The sequence below is a fragment of the Chrysochloris asiatica genome, unplaced genomic scaffold, assembly GCF_000296735.1.
Source record: "Chrysochloris asiatica unplaced genomic scaffold, ChrAsi1.0 scaffold00208, whole genome shotgun sequence".
Lineage (NCBI taxonomy): Eukaryota > Metazoa > Chordata > Mammalia > Afrosoricida > Chrysochloridae > Chrysochloris > Chrysochloris asiatica.
Genome location: NW_006408726.1, coordinates 1,243,131 through 1,256,667, shown reverse-complemented (window position 1 = coordinate 1,256,667; position 13,537 = coordinate 1,243,131). Strand labels below are relative to the sequence as shown.

General features: G+C 36.1%; 1 pseudogene; it reads left to right on the top strand.

Annotated features, from left to right (window-relative positions):
- The window catches only part of LOC102829653, a 48,466-nt pseudogene extending 39,395 nt beyond the window's left edge, over positions 1 to 9,071 (top strand).
- Positions 9,072 to 13,537: the final 4,466 nt, after the last annotated feature.

Here is a 13,537-nt window from a genome sequence, read left to right as displayed (position 1 = left end):
ATCTGTTTTGGAGGAAGTGAAGCCAGAGTGCTCCTTGGAGGCCAGGATGGCTAAGCTTCATCTCTCCTACTTTGGACATATTGTCCAGAGGAAACAATTGTTGGAGAAGGATGTCATGCTGGATAAGGTGGAGGGTCAGAGAAAAAGAGAAAGACCCCAATGAAATGGATTGGCCAGGTGGCATCATTGATGGACTCAAGTGTGGCATTGGTAGTGAGGTTGGCCCAGGATCAGACATTGTTTCGTTCTGCTGTGCATGGGGTCGCTATGAGTCGGTTCTGACTCGATGGCACCTTACAACAACAACAAGACCTTCAGGAAAACACATCAGGTAGGTAGAATATTGCACATGACCTTGAGGAAAACAAATTTCTCTTAATTACATATACACACATGATGGGGCTTCAAAAAGTTGTGGAAAATGGAATGAAAAATCATGGAATTTCCCCACAAATTTATTGAACTCCCCTTATATATAAATATGCAACATATATAATGAATCACATAAACTATTTGCTGCATTTATTATCTTGAAGTAAACAAGAATTTCAATATCCATACATATTGTCTTTGTGAACTAAATCTACTCTAGCAAAGATTATGGTGCTTAAAGTGGATAAATAAGTTGATAGCAAACATTTCAGCATGCTGTCGTACTGGGGTTTTACAAATTCTTCTGCCTTGGTATGTTATTTCCATTTTTACTTTGAAAACTTTTTAATTTCCATTGAAACTTTTTTACACAAAGGTTATTGAAAAATGTGTTGTTTAATTTCTAGCTTTAGGATTTTTTCAAGTTACCCCTTTCTTACTAATTTCCAGCTTAATTGTTGTGTGGTCTGAGAAAATACTTTTCTTCTTCACTTTTGAAAGCTGCTTTAATTTGGTATAGAATTCTAAATTGGTGTTATTATTTCTTTTTTCTTTGAATTCGTTAAATAATTATTTCTACTCTTTTCTTAATTGCAAGGGTTCTCTCCGGAAGTATGATATACTTATTATCTCTGATCCTTTAGGAAATTATTATTATTTTTTAAATTATTGTTGTCTTTCAAGGTTGTCTTTTTATTTTGTTTTAAGCATTTAAGTCTGGAATATGGTTAAATCTGGTAAGCATTGGTTTTTATGTGTATATCTGTGTTTGTATGTATGCATTTATTTTGTTTGTGTTCTTTGAACTTGAAGAAATATAGAGAATTTTTGGACATATTGCTTCATATATTTCTTATATTCCAATTTATTTTATCATCTTGATAATAAAAATGTATATTATAGCTTTCTAAATCACGTCAAAGTTCCTGCATTGCTGGTATTTTTTAATTATTACTTCCATTTTAGCTTGAGAAATGCCTATTGGTTGTTTATTTATTTTTCACTTTTGTTGAGTCTGCCATTGAGATCATCAGAGTCATTTTTTGTTTTCCTATTTTTTTTATCTTGTTTTTATTTATATAATTTCTTCTTTATTTCGTTTTTTGTTATCTCATGTCTCTGTTTATATTACATTTATTTTGGCAGGTTCCTTATTTGCTATTTGCAATATCTGTGTTTCCTCTAACTTTGGTTCTGGTGTTGACTTTGTCAGTTCAAACTGACTGTGCTATTTTTGTCAATTAGCCTGCACTTATTTTTTTGTTGTTGTTGTTGAAAATGGACATTTTGTATTGAATACCAATATGAAAGGTATTAGTGTGAAGATTTATGTTTCAGTCATTGGTGTTTAATGATTTCTGTGGCTTCCAGAAGCTTCAAGTTACTCTACTGTCCTTCTTTTTGTCTTTTCTCCTGATACTGAATTTCTCTAGCTACTCCTCCTCAGAGGAATTCTGAATCATATAGTTTTTCAGTTTTAACCCACTATCATTATACTGGACTCCTGTTCATATTATGGTAAGTATAGAGGGAAATCCTGCTGTGTTACTGTAAGATAGGCATTGGACCCAATGGTCATTTTAAACCACAAGGTCGGTGGCTAAAACTCACCAGGCTGTGAGTCAGAACCAACTAGATATCATTTAACAATAACAATATGTAGAGGGAAACATTTTATAATATTTTGTTTAAATCTTGTTCTTTTAGTGGGCTTAGGTCTCTGAAATGTGATCTTCAATAATATTTCTCTGGTGGTTTATTTTTTCCATGTGTATCTTTCTTGTTTCCTTGACAACAGTGATTTTAAATTGTAAGGATAAATATTAGAAACCTTTATTAAACAAAAGTATTAAAATGTGAGACTATTGTTTTGTGACCAATCCTTCACCTAGGTCTATCCACTTCTGAAGTAACCTTCCCCCAAATAATTCTGTACTCTTTGATTTATACCACTTCAAAATGGCAGATTTGGCATCCTTCAGCAATTCTAAGGTGTTTTTTTTTTTTTTTCCTTTTCAGTGTTCTCTGAGTTTGGGGAACAAAAAGAAGTCTGAAGGGGCAAAATCAGGGGTATAGTTTCCAATGAAATCTTCATAAAACAATCTTTCTACTGTCAATTAATAAACAAATATATTCTCATGATGGTAAAAAAATTCCTCAGCACAATTTTCGTAGTCATTTTCTTCTCCTCTCACCAATACAGTTTTAAATTTTCTTAAAACTTCTTCTTAATAAGCTCACACAATCATTCTGTGCCATTCAAGAAAAACTATCAAATTTTCCTCTTTGGGAATCCATCCCCCAAAAAATGTCACTAAAGTCTTCTGGGGGTTCTGGTATTGTACATACAACAAGTTCTGGATTGCTAATCAAAAGGTCAATGATTCAAACTCACCAGCCTCTCCTCAGAAATCTTAACCAGCATTGCTATGTTTTGGGACCAACAACAAGAGCAAAGTATTTTGAGCTAACTTCTCTGCCTTGCCTTGAATTTAACTGGCCTAACAGATTCTTTTTGAAGCCACTGTTTTGATTGCAGGCACCCTAGCAAGGCTAAGACAGATGTATTATTGAGAGAATTCATTGGAAGGCATCCACTGATCACAGAGACATGTTCCAAAGCATTTTGTTTAATATAAACTTGTGTATGTATGAACTGGAAAACCAATGTATTATTGACTTATCCTATTATTTCCTTGAACTTTGTCCCCTTGTTGATTTTGTACTAGCTTACCCCTCTTTAATAACACCAGAAGAGGCTGTAATGTTCTTTCTCTGATTGAGTAAATGTTTAAAAGAAAATATTTTCTCTTAAAAACTCTAGCAAGTCATTGCTAAAGAGAAAGCTTGTGTGTATCTCATATTACTATTCTTTACCTAACATTAGATCTAGAAAGAGACAGATTTCCAAACCTCATGAGGTTCTTGGAAATAAAGTCTAAGAATAGCTGTTGATTTTCAGTTTGTTCAGCTTTTTCTTGCTGTAATTACAAGAATGAGACCTCTAAACTTTTGGGAGCAAGGTGATGGGAGGAAAGAGAGAGAACAAAATGGGCTCTGATTTGGGGTCTCCGTGAAGTTGAGTAATCTTTTGGAGTCCAGAAGATAACCTTCTCTCCTTATGCAATTGTCTTTTGGCTTAACCTGACTGTATGTTTTCCTATTATTGACCAAGAGAATTTTGGTTAAGATGCTGCTCTGCTTCCTTACTTCTCCTCTGTATTATTAGCAAACCTGTATACTCCCCCATGTGCCATTAATGTCCCCATGTCAAGTCAGTGGAGGAACTAGAGATTATACCAGAATGGAGCTTCCCAAGCATGTTGATGTGGAATTAATTTCTTAATTATAATGCTATTTGAGAATTCATATTTAATCATTTTGAATTAATCACATTTCATTAAATGGATTACAAAATTTAATATAACTCCTAGGTAGTATATTTTAAAAATCATCTAACTCCCAATTTTAGATACTCTAGACTTACAACACTCTGGTAGCGTAGTGGTTACGAATCGGGCTGTGAACCTTAAGGTCAGCGGTTCGAAACTACCAGCTGCTCCGCGGGAGAAAGATGAGGCTTTCTACTCCCATAAAGATTTACACCCTTGGGAACCCTGTACAGGGTTGCTATGGGTCAGAACCGACTCTTAACAACAACAACAACAACAACAACAGACTTACAACAAAGAGACTTAATTTTTCCCAAAACATATTAGATGCAAATTTTTGTACTATAAAAGGAAACATTCTTCAAGGATAACAAATGTAAACTATATCTTTGACTCACATTATTCAGACATAATCAGAAACCTTTAATATTTGTTGATAGCAAGGTATTTTATCAAAATATGTAAGACATCTTAATTCCAATTTGTCTTCGGATGTCAACCCCTTTGACTTTATGTGATTCTTTGAATTTATAAGGCATATTCATATCTCCAGAGTCTGGTATGGTGCTGTAGAATAAGCACTGGAATGCTTACTGCAAGGTCAGCAGTTCAAACCAATTAGCTACTTCTTGGAAACCCAATACAGACAGGGGCGCTATGAACCAGAATCAACTCAACAGCTCTTTGCAACAACATTAGTATTTTTGTTGTAATTGTTATTTTTCCCCCCAATTTCTTCTCTTCCCTCCCTTAAGAAACAGCACTAAAAACTTTATGGAATATAAGAAATCTGAAAGCATAGATTTATTCAATTTCAAAGAAATACAATTTTCATTTTGTACTTCCAAGTATCAGGGAATATTAAGGAGCACTTTAAGTCTGAATGCTTAGGTGTTGTCTAGGTGCTCACCACAAAAATATAGAACACTTGGAGGAGGCAGTCTTTGGATGTTGTTGCTGTTGTAAAATGCCGTCAAGTCATTACGGATCCATAGCAACCCTGTATAGTGTTTCCAAGGAGCAGCTGGTGGGCTTGAACCACTGACCTTTCAGTTCAAACGACTTTGCAGTCTAACACATTAACCCACAGTGCCACACGAGGACTCCAGTATGCTTATTTTGGATTCTGTTTTGTATCTCGGATCATATGTATGAAGATAGTTTCCAAATCTATTTCCAAGAAGTAACATTAAGGAGACCTTAAGCATCTTCATAACTGACAGGATTTTTGCATTAACTCTTTGGTTTGCCTTTTTTTCCCCTTCAAAATGTAAGGGCTTTCACACTTTCCTCACCTCCAAACACGGGGAGTGATAATTTAACCCTTAGAGAAAGAGGTATCTGTTAATAAATGCAATTTCAGGAGCTGTGAAATGGGTAGGAAATAAATCTATCCCTAGAGCCTGCTTTGACACATGCACTATCTAAATACAAATTTATTTTTTAAAGATCTATAAATTAAAGAGTCTTGTACTAAGATAAAAAGCACAATATCTTCTTAGACATCATCTATGACATCAATAAAAAATTACCAGCGAGTCACTTGGAATCAAGTTCTCAGGAAGGAGAAAATAAATCATCTGGTGAAATGGAAGATAGAAAAACCCCCAAATATAGTCTTGGCCTACCTCTCACAATCACTGACAATTCTAAGTACAAGTCAGTCAAACAATCATCAGGAAAGTATGAGCTGAGCAGAGTTCTTTTCCTAAACTCTCTTAATTCAGGATATTCCTGATAACCACTTTAGTCATGCTTTTGTTATTGTTGTTAGGTGGTGTCGAGTCAGCTCCAAGAGAGGAAGATAGAGAAGATGATGTGCAAAAATTGTAAGAATTAACATTTCATAAAAAAAAAAAAATGCCTTTAGATGCAGTTTTATTTGCTGTTAAAAATATTTTTAATAAAGTTTTTTTTAAAAACCCAGTAATAAAATTAGTCATTATCACCTCCTTTTCTGAACTGAGCCCTTAACCTATCTCTACCATTTTCTATTTTAATATTCTGAATATTAAAATAGTCTAAGTAAAAACTAAATTTTATTAAATTTTACCATATGTACAGAAATGTGTTTATTTGTGAATTATCTACACATTATCTATGGCACCTGACCTGAGCCAGGGTATTTTCAATAACCTCATATGTATGTGAAAGTTGGACAGTGAATAGGGAGACCTTATAAGAATTGATTCATTTGAGTTATGCTGTTGGTGGAGAATATTGAAAATGCCATTGAAAGTGCCAAAAGAACAAACAGATCTGTGTTGGAAGAAGTATAGCCAGAGTGCTCTTTGGAAGCCAGGAAATACTGCACTTTCCATGACAATTTCACTTTTGTATATTCTTTCAAATGGAACCATTGTATCAAAAGGAAAAAAAAAAAAAAAACATAAAATCTTTGCTATATTTTACCAAAAGCCTGCCCAGAAGTTTCAACAATTGGTCTTCTGTCCCTCATCACTATGTATAAGTTTCATGTCTAAACAACATTGACAGATCTCAAACTTTTGCACATCATCTTCTCTGTCCCCCTCCTTTATTATTATTTTTTACTTAAAATTTTTTTTGTGTGTGTAAATTGAGTGAAGGCTTACAGACAACAAATCATGCACTTAGCTTCCTTTCAATGACTGCTATCCCCTTCATACAACAACAGTTGTTCCACTTCCTATTTCCTTAGGGGTATTTCCATTCCACAAAACTTCCCATCCTTTCTCAACTCTGTCCTTAGTTAAATGTCATCCTTTTGATTTTTAATGATTGACCATTCCATGGTGAGTGTTGTTGTTCCACCTATATACTTTTCTACAACTTTGCTGAAAATTGGGTCACAAAGGGTGATTGAGGGCTATAATTTCACGTTCCTCTAGTGGTGTGGCGCTGTGGGCTAATGCATCAGAGTGCAAAGTCATTTGAACTGCAGGGTTGGTCATTCAAGCTCACCAGCTGCTCCTTGGAAACTCTATACAGGGTCACCATGGGTCAGAATTGACTCGACAGCATTTAACAACAACAACTAGTATCTTTCTAACTAGTATGCCAAGTCTTATTTTTTCTTATTTATTTATTTATTTTTAGTTTGTTTCATATTTTATCCCACTCATTCTAAAATTACCTTAAATGTGATCCCTTTCAGTCTGGTAGTGGTAGCCAGGCACCATCTAATTCTTCTGTTCTCAGAGACATGGAGAATGATGTTCATGTGTTCCTTTAATCCATTGAACTAATTGACTCCAAGAATTTTCAATTCTCATCACACTTCTTTTTTTTCACATTTGGAGAGACCAATAGCTGCATCTTAGATGAACTTTTAAGATCCCCGAAGCGACTCACCAAAGTAGGTTGCGGCATATTTTTTGTGGACTATGTTATGCATTTGATCATGGTGTCCCCTGACACTGTGGTCCTGAACCCCTGGGGCCAGCAACTTTTTGCCTTAAGGTGTTTAATAATATTTAAAAAGTTTTTACCATTTTGTCTGTTGTATGCTCCACCACATTCATAGTTCTGTTTGCAGGAAAGCTTGTTATTAAGTGCCATAAAGTTGGTTTCCACCCATAGCCAGCCTGTATAGGGTTTCCAAGGAACAGCTAGTGAGCTTGAACCACCAATCTTGTGGTTCAAACCGAGTTTGCAATCCAGCACATTAACCCATAGTGCCACACCAGGATACAGGTAAATATCCTCTTTCAAACTCCTATATATTTATGTGTCTACTCCTACTCTTCCTCCCAAACCTACTCAGCCTGTGTGTCTCTCCATATATTTGCCCACAGAACACTTGTTCTAAGGTTGTGTATATATCACTATTTACCTCTATCCCCACTAGCCCTTGCATACCTTCCTGTGTCTTCTTCTGTCTACATGGTTCTTCTGCCAACCTCACTCTTCTTGCATATTGTCCTCCCCATCGACTGGGTTAACATGTGACAACCCTCTAGCTAGTGAATGACTCTCCCTTCAAATCTACCAGTCCCTCCTCAGAAACATTAAATCAGGTCGCTCTGAGTTGGAACTGACTTGATGGCACTTGAACAACAACAACAATCTTATTTTCTGTTAAAAAGTTCAGTTATTTGACTGCCCTCGCCGCGGGTCCCAGTAGCTCAAGCGGCTGGCAGAGCGTCAGGGGCCAGGCAACTCAGCTTCCAGAAGGTTCTCTGTGTCCCACTGCCCACAGGCTCCCACCATGCGCCTTACCCCGCACACGCCTGCTCCACTGCCAAGATGTCCACGAGGAGGGTCAGCTTGGCAGAAGGGGCAGTGAAGGAGGAGCCCAAGAGATCAGCGAGGTTGTCAGCGAAACCTGCTCCTGTAAAAGTGGAAACTAAGCCAAAAAAGGCAGCCAGAAAGGATAAATCTGCAGACAAAAAGTGCAACAAAAGGGGAAAGGGGAGCAAAGGGAAAATAGGCTGAAGTTTCTAACCAAAGAAACTAAAGAAGATTTACCTGCCGAAAATGAAAATGGAGAAACTACAAACAAGGAGAGTCCAGCCTCTGAGGAAGAAGGAGAGAAAGAAGCCAAGTCGGAGTAACGTTTGTCTATCACATCACATCGTGTCAGTGGGTCCTGTATTCTATCTCTCTTCTTGTACAATCCAGAGGAATATTTTTATCAACTATTTTATAAATAAACAGTTAATTAAAAAATAATTTATTTGACAAATGCTAAGTATTCCTTTAAACTTGGAAAAGGAGGGTGGAGTTTTCAGAAGAAGCCTCACATATAGTTGGAAGTATGACTTGTTGTTGTTGTTAAGTGCTGTCGAGTCGGTTTTGACCCATAGCGACCCTGAACAGGGTTTCCGAGGCTGTAAATCTTTACGGGAGCAGATCGCCTCACCTTTCTCCCGCGGAACAGCTGGTAGTTTCGAACTGCTGACCTTGAGGTTCGCAGCCCAATTCGTAACCACTACGCTACCAGAGCTCCTTAAGGTCAGCGGTTCGAAACTACCAGCCGCTCCGCGGGAGAAAGGTGAGGCTTTCTACTCCCGTAAGGATTTACACCCTCGGAAACCCTGTACAGAGTCGCTATGGGTCGGAACCGACTCGACGGCACTTCACAAACAAACCAAAAAACATTTTATAAATGCAAGTTTTTTAGTAGCTCTAGAAACATTATTAAGATGGAGGAAATCCCACTTCATCCCATTTTTTAAATGTAAATGCTTTTTTTAAGAGGTAAAATAATTTCCTGGTTGTTAATTTTTTGGTACAACCAGAAAATAGTGGGATGTTGACTGATGGGAGGTTTTGACTATCTTGGGTGTCAACTTAACATTCCATTGGGGAATGGGGAGAGTTTAAAATCCCATAGTACAAAGCATACTAAATGGCAATTGGGAGTCATAATCATGCATTTGTATGTCTTGAATATTTGAAATTCTGTTTCCATGCTGCTTTCGTTAGAATTGTTCCACTCATCTTGATTCTGCCTGTCAGAACTGTGTGCGTTCTGTGATATCTTTGGTCGTGGTAGTCCCGTTTTTCTCATAACATTGTTACGGGCTATGAAAGCTTGAAAATTTGGGTGTGTAGTGTGTGTGATGTTAAATTGTGAATTAGTAGGACTTATGACTATAAAAAATTGAAGTTATAGGTACTTGAAAGTTTTGGTACAAAGGAAAATTTGCCTCCAAATTTAAAGCTGGAAAGTCGCTGGAATTTAGAAAATAATTATAACTACATGGCTCTTAGATTTTTGGTACATACATTAAGAAATGTGTACAAATTGTTCATAATGTCTCTGTACTGACCCTTAAACAATAAAATACCACTTAAGAAAGAAAAAAAAAAGTTCAGTTATTTATTGGAAAACAAAGAGTTTAATAATATAAACCTTTAGTAAAATTAATTTCATTCACCTTTGTATGTCAGTTTTTACTCCATGTCCACATTAGCTTTTCATATTAGAATGTGTCTGCTTTTAAAACATTTTCATGTAAATATATGTGAATGTATTTACATAAATACAGAAGTATTTCACAATTTAAATGGTAAGAATGAAGAGGAAATTGTATCCATTGTGAATTTTAGCAGTTTATTTTTAAGGATTTCTTGGTATAATTATTTCAATTTTTATGAATAAAAGAAAAATATAATTATAAGAATTTACATTATACATGTCAGGGTTCATTAATCTAAACAACTGTGGGGTTTTTATTTTGTTGCTGTTGTTGCTGGACTACTTCTCTTTAGAAAATATAGAGCCTAGAATTCAACAGGCATAAAAATATTATTTTATTCCCCTAGGAGTTATTTTTATGGTACCAACAGCAATCATTTTCACAAAATGAGTCATGACTTGAGGAATTGTGAAGGCTAATGGTCCATAAGTATATTTAACTACATGGATTGGTATACTTAGCACTTATAATATTTCCCTCTTTAGCAATGTTTGCAGTTGCAGAACAAATCTGTAGTGGTTACAGTATTAACAGCATTCTCTAGCTTCTCTTAATAAATAACATTAATTATGAGAATTTTCAAAAACCGTAACTAGCATCTATCCTGAAATTTTCAGATAATCAATTATTAAAATTATTAATTCCCTTTAGTATGTATATTTAGACAAAAGAAGGTATACAAATGATCAAAAAGTGCATGTAAATATAGATTACATCATAAGCCATCAAGGAAATGAAAATAGAAATTAAAATAAAAAGTATTTCACACACATTAAAATGTCCAAAGTTTATACACACATAAAAGTCAAAACTTTTCCGTACGTAGTCAGTTATATTAAAATACCCATCCACAGCTGATGACAACATTTTCATGTACATTAAAAGATCCTGTCAGATAGATGAGTGATAGTCCATTATGTGGCAAATCATTTGCAAGTCAGCCATGACTCCACCTATAATATAATCCACAACAGATTTGAGTTTAAAGTTTATAGGAGATGGATACTGAAACAATTAACAGAAGAGCATAAACAGAAGTGTTAGGACGTCTGCAAACAGAATTTAGACTGAAACTGGGAAGAAGGTAAAAAGTTTCTTTTAAAAAAGTCGTTACCAGTGATGAGAGATTAATTCATTTCTATGTGCCTGAGAGCAAACAGCCAAGTATAGTATGAAAACATCCACCATCCCAGACCAAGAAAAAAATCAAAAGTCTGTCATCAGCTGGAAAACTGATGCTTCCAGTTCTCTGGGATTCTCAAGGGTCAATAATGGAACACTATCAGGTTCACAGCCTGATTCGTAACCACTACGCTACCAGAGCTCCTTGAAGCCCCTTCATAGATATATAAATAATTCTCATCTATGATTTTCCTTTTCATTTGCTTAATTATATCTTTTGGTAATAATTTTTTTTTTAATGTATTTGACAAAGTCCAATTACAATTATTTTCTTTCTTAATTGATTTTAGTGCTCTCTGTGTCCTATTTTAAAAACACTATTGTTTGATCCAAGGTCAATAAAACATTCCGTGTGTTCTTATAAAAGATTGCTATTATTTGCTTTTATCGTTACATCTGAAATTCATGTCAAATTACATTTTTTATCTGCAGTTGAAATCTGGGTAGATTTTCCTCTATATGGATGTATCCCATTATTCCAGTACTACTTTTAAAAAGATTATTTTTTTCCTTTAAATTATCCTATCACATTTGTCAGAAATCTATCCTCTATTCAATTCTCTGCTTTGCTATGTAATTCTAATTGCCTATACCTTTGCTCTGCTCCCTTGATTACTATGTCTTTCTAATTATTCTCAATATTAAGTAATGTAGATCACAACTGCTTTCTGGATACTTTTACTTTTCAAATACAGACTAAAATTTGCTCATCATTAAAAAAATAATAACCTGCTGTGTTAATTTTGGTAAGACAGTGAATATGTTGTTGTTGTTCTTAAGTGCCGAGTCAGTCCCAATTCATAGCAACCCTGTATAGGCTTTCCTAGGAGTAACTGGTCAGCTTCAACTGCTGATCTTGAAATTCAAACCAACTTTGCCGTTCGGTGCATTAACTCACAGTGCTACACCACATAAAGTGAATTTTTATCTTAACAGTATTCTATTTTCCAGTCTATGAGATTAGTATAAAAAAATCCGAACCAAACCAGTGGTCACTGAGTCCATTTGAATCATGGCCATCCCATGGTTTGCAGAGTAGAAATGTGTCCCTTAATATTTTCAAGGCTGTGAGCTTTCTGAAGCAGATCACCAGTCTTTCTTCTGAAGCAGCTCTGGGTGATTTTGAATCCCTAATCTCTCAGTTAGTTGTCAAAGACTAATGCCAACCAGGGACCTGTTATGTTGTTGTTAGGTATTTTTTGAGTTTGTTTAAATTGATAGCAACCCTATGCTCAACAGACAGAAACACCACTTACTCCTGCACCATCATTAAAGGCAGTCATTGCTATGTTAAGCCCATTGATATTCCCATTGTGTCAACCCATCTCATTGGTGGGTCTTCCTCTTTTTCCATGACCTTCTACTTTATGAAGCACAATATCCTTTTCCAGGGACTGATCCATACTAAAAACATCCAAAATAACTAAGATTAAGTCTCATCATCCTCTAGGAGTTCCTTATCTTTGTCAACACCACAGTTTAAATGCATCAGTTTGTTTCCATGTTTCCTTATCCACTGTCCATCTTTCATATGCATATGAGGCAATTAAAAATGTCATGGTTTATTTTTATTTTTTTCATTTTTTTAAAAGTTTTTTTAAGTTTTTTTTTTTTTTTTTTTTTTTTTTTTTTTTTAAGTTTTATTCTGAATTATGTGACAGTTTACATGGGAGAACATTAGTTTTACATTCATCTCATCGTATATTGTTTCATTGCCATGGTTACAATCCCCTCCATTCATCACCAATCAACGAAAGGGTGCATCCTATAAGCCTGCTTTCCCCGCTCCTCCGGCCGCCCCCTCCCCCCCATCAGCACACAGCCCCTCTTCCTCCCTGGGTCCTGAGTCCTCTGCCTTCATCTCAGGGATCACTGCCTTTCTGGATAGGGTTCTGCTCTCCACTCTTCTCCCTTCATGGTTCCAGGGACATCCACTTCCTGCCTGCAAAGTTAATCACTCCCCTCCTTGACACAAAATGCCCACCTTTACATTTACAACCTTCACAATCCGTCCTGGTAAAAATTATTCACCCTTGCATCACAAGAGACCTATCTACATTTCCTTTAATCAGTCCTACCTAGTCAGAATGGAGACTACTCAGTGGAGATTCTACCTTGCTCCAAGCTCTCTCGATCTAGGTTCCCTCTTGAAAGCTTATAAGCCAGTTACTTCTTGCCTTTGTAGCCTCCCCATTTTAGATAGTCAATGTCCAAGTTGCTCATCTCTGTCTAATCTGTGTATGGAGGGGGTGAAAATGATCCCTGCTACAAAGATTTGTTCCCTCTTTTGAGCTACTGCATCCATAAGTGTAGGTCAAGTTCATCTAATTATATCAGGTTTTTTTTTTTTTTCCCCCCTCTTTTTTCTTCTTCTAGTTGAGCTCTGATCACCCAGTCATTGAGGCTAGGTCAAATGGGTATTGTCTGTATGTGTGGGTGCTCTTGTGGATATGCCCTCTATTCTTATCCACTGGACACTTCACCCTCCACTCAAGTCCTCCATAGATATGTCACTGACTCTGGTCCCAAGATTCCCCAGGTCTTGCCACACTGCTGGCCAACCAGGTCTCCACCTGGGTTCACGGGAGTCTATTAACCATTGTAGGGGTTAGTTCGCAGCCTTATAGCTGTTTTTCCCTTTCTTCCCCTTTTTGGTGGCAAACGTGGTCACCCATCAGAGCATGT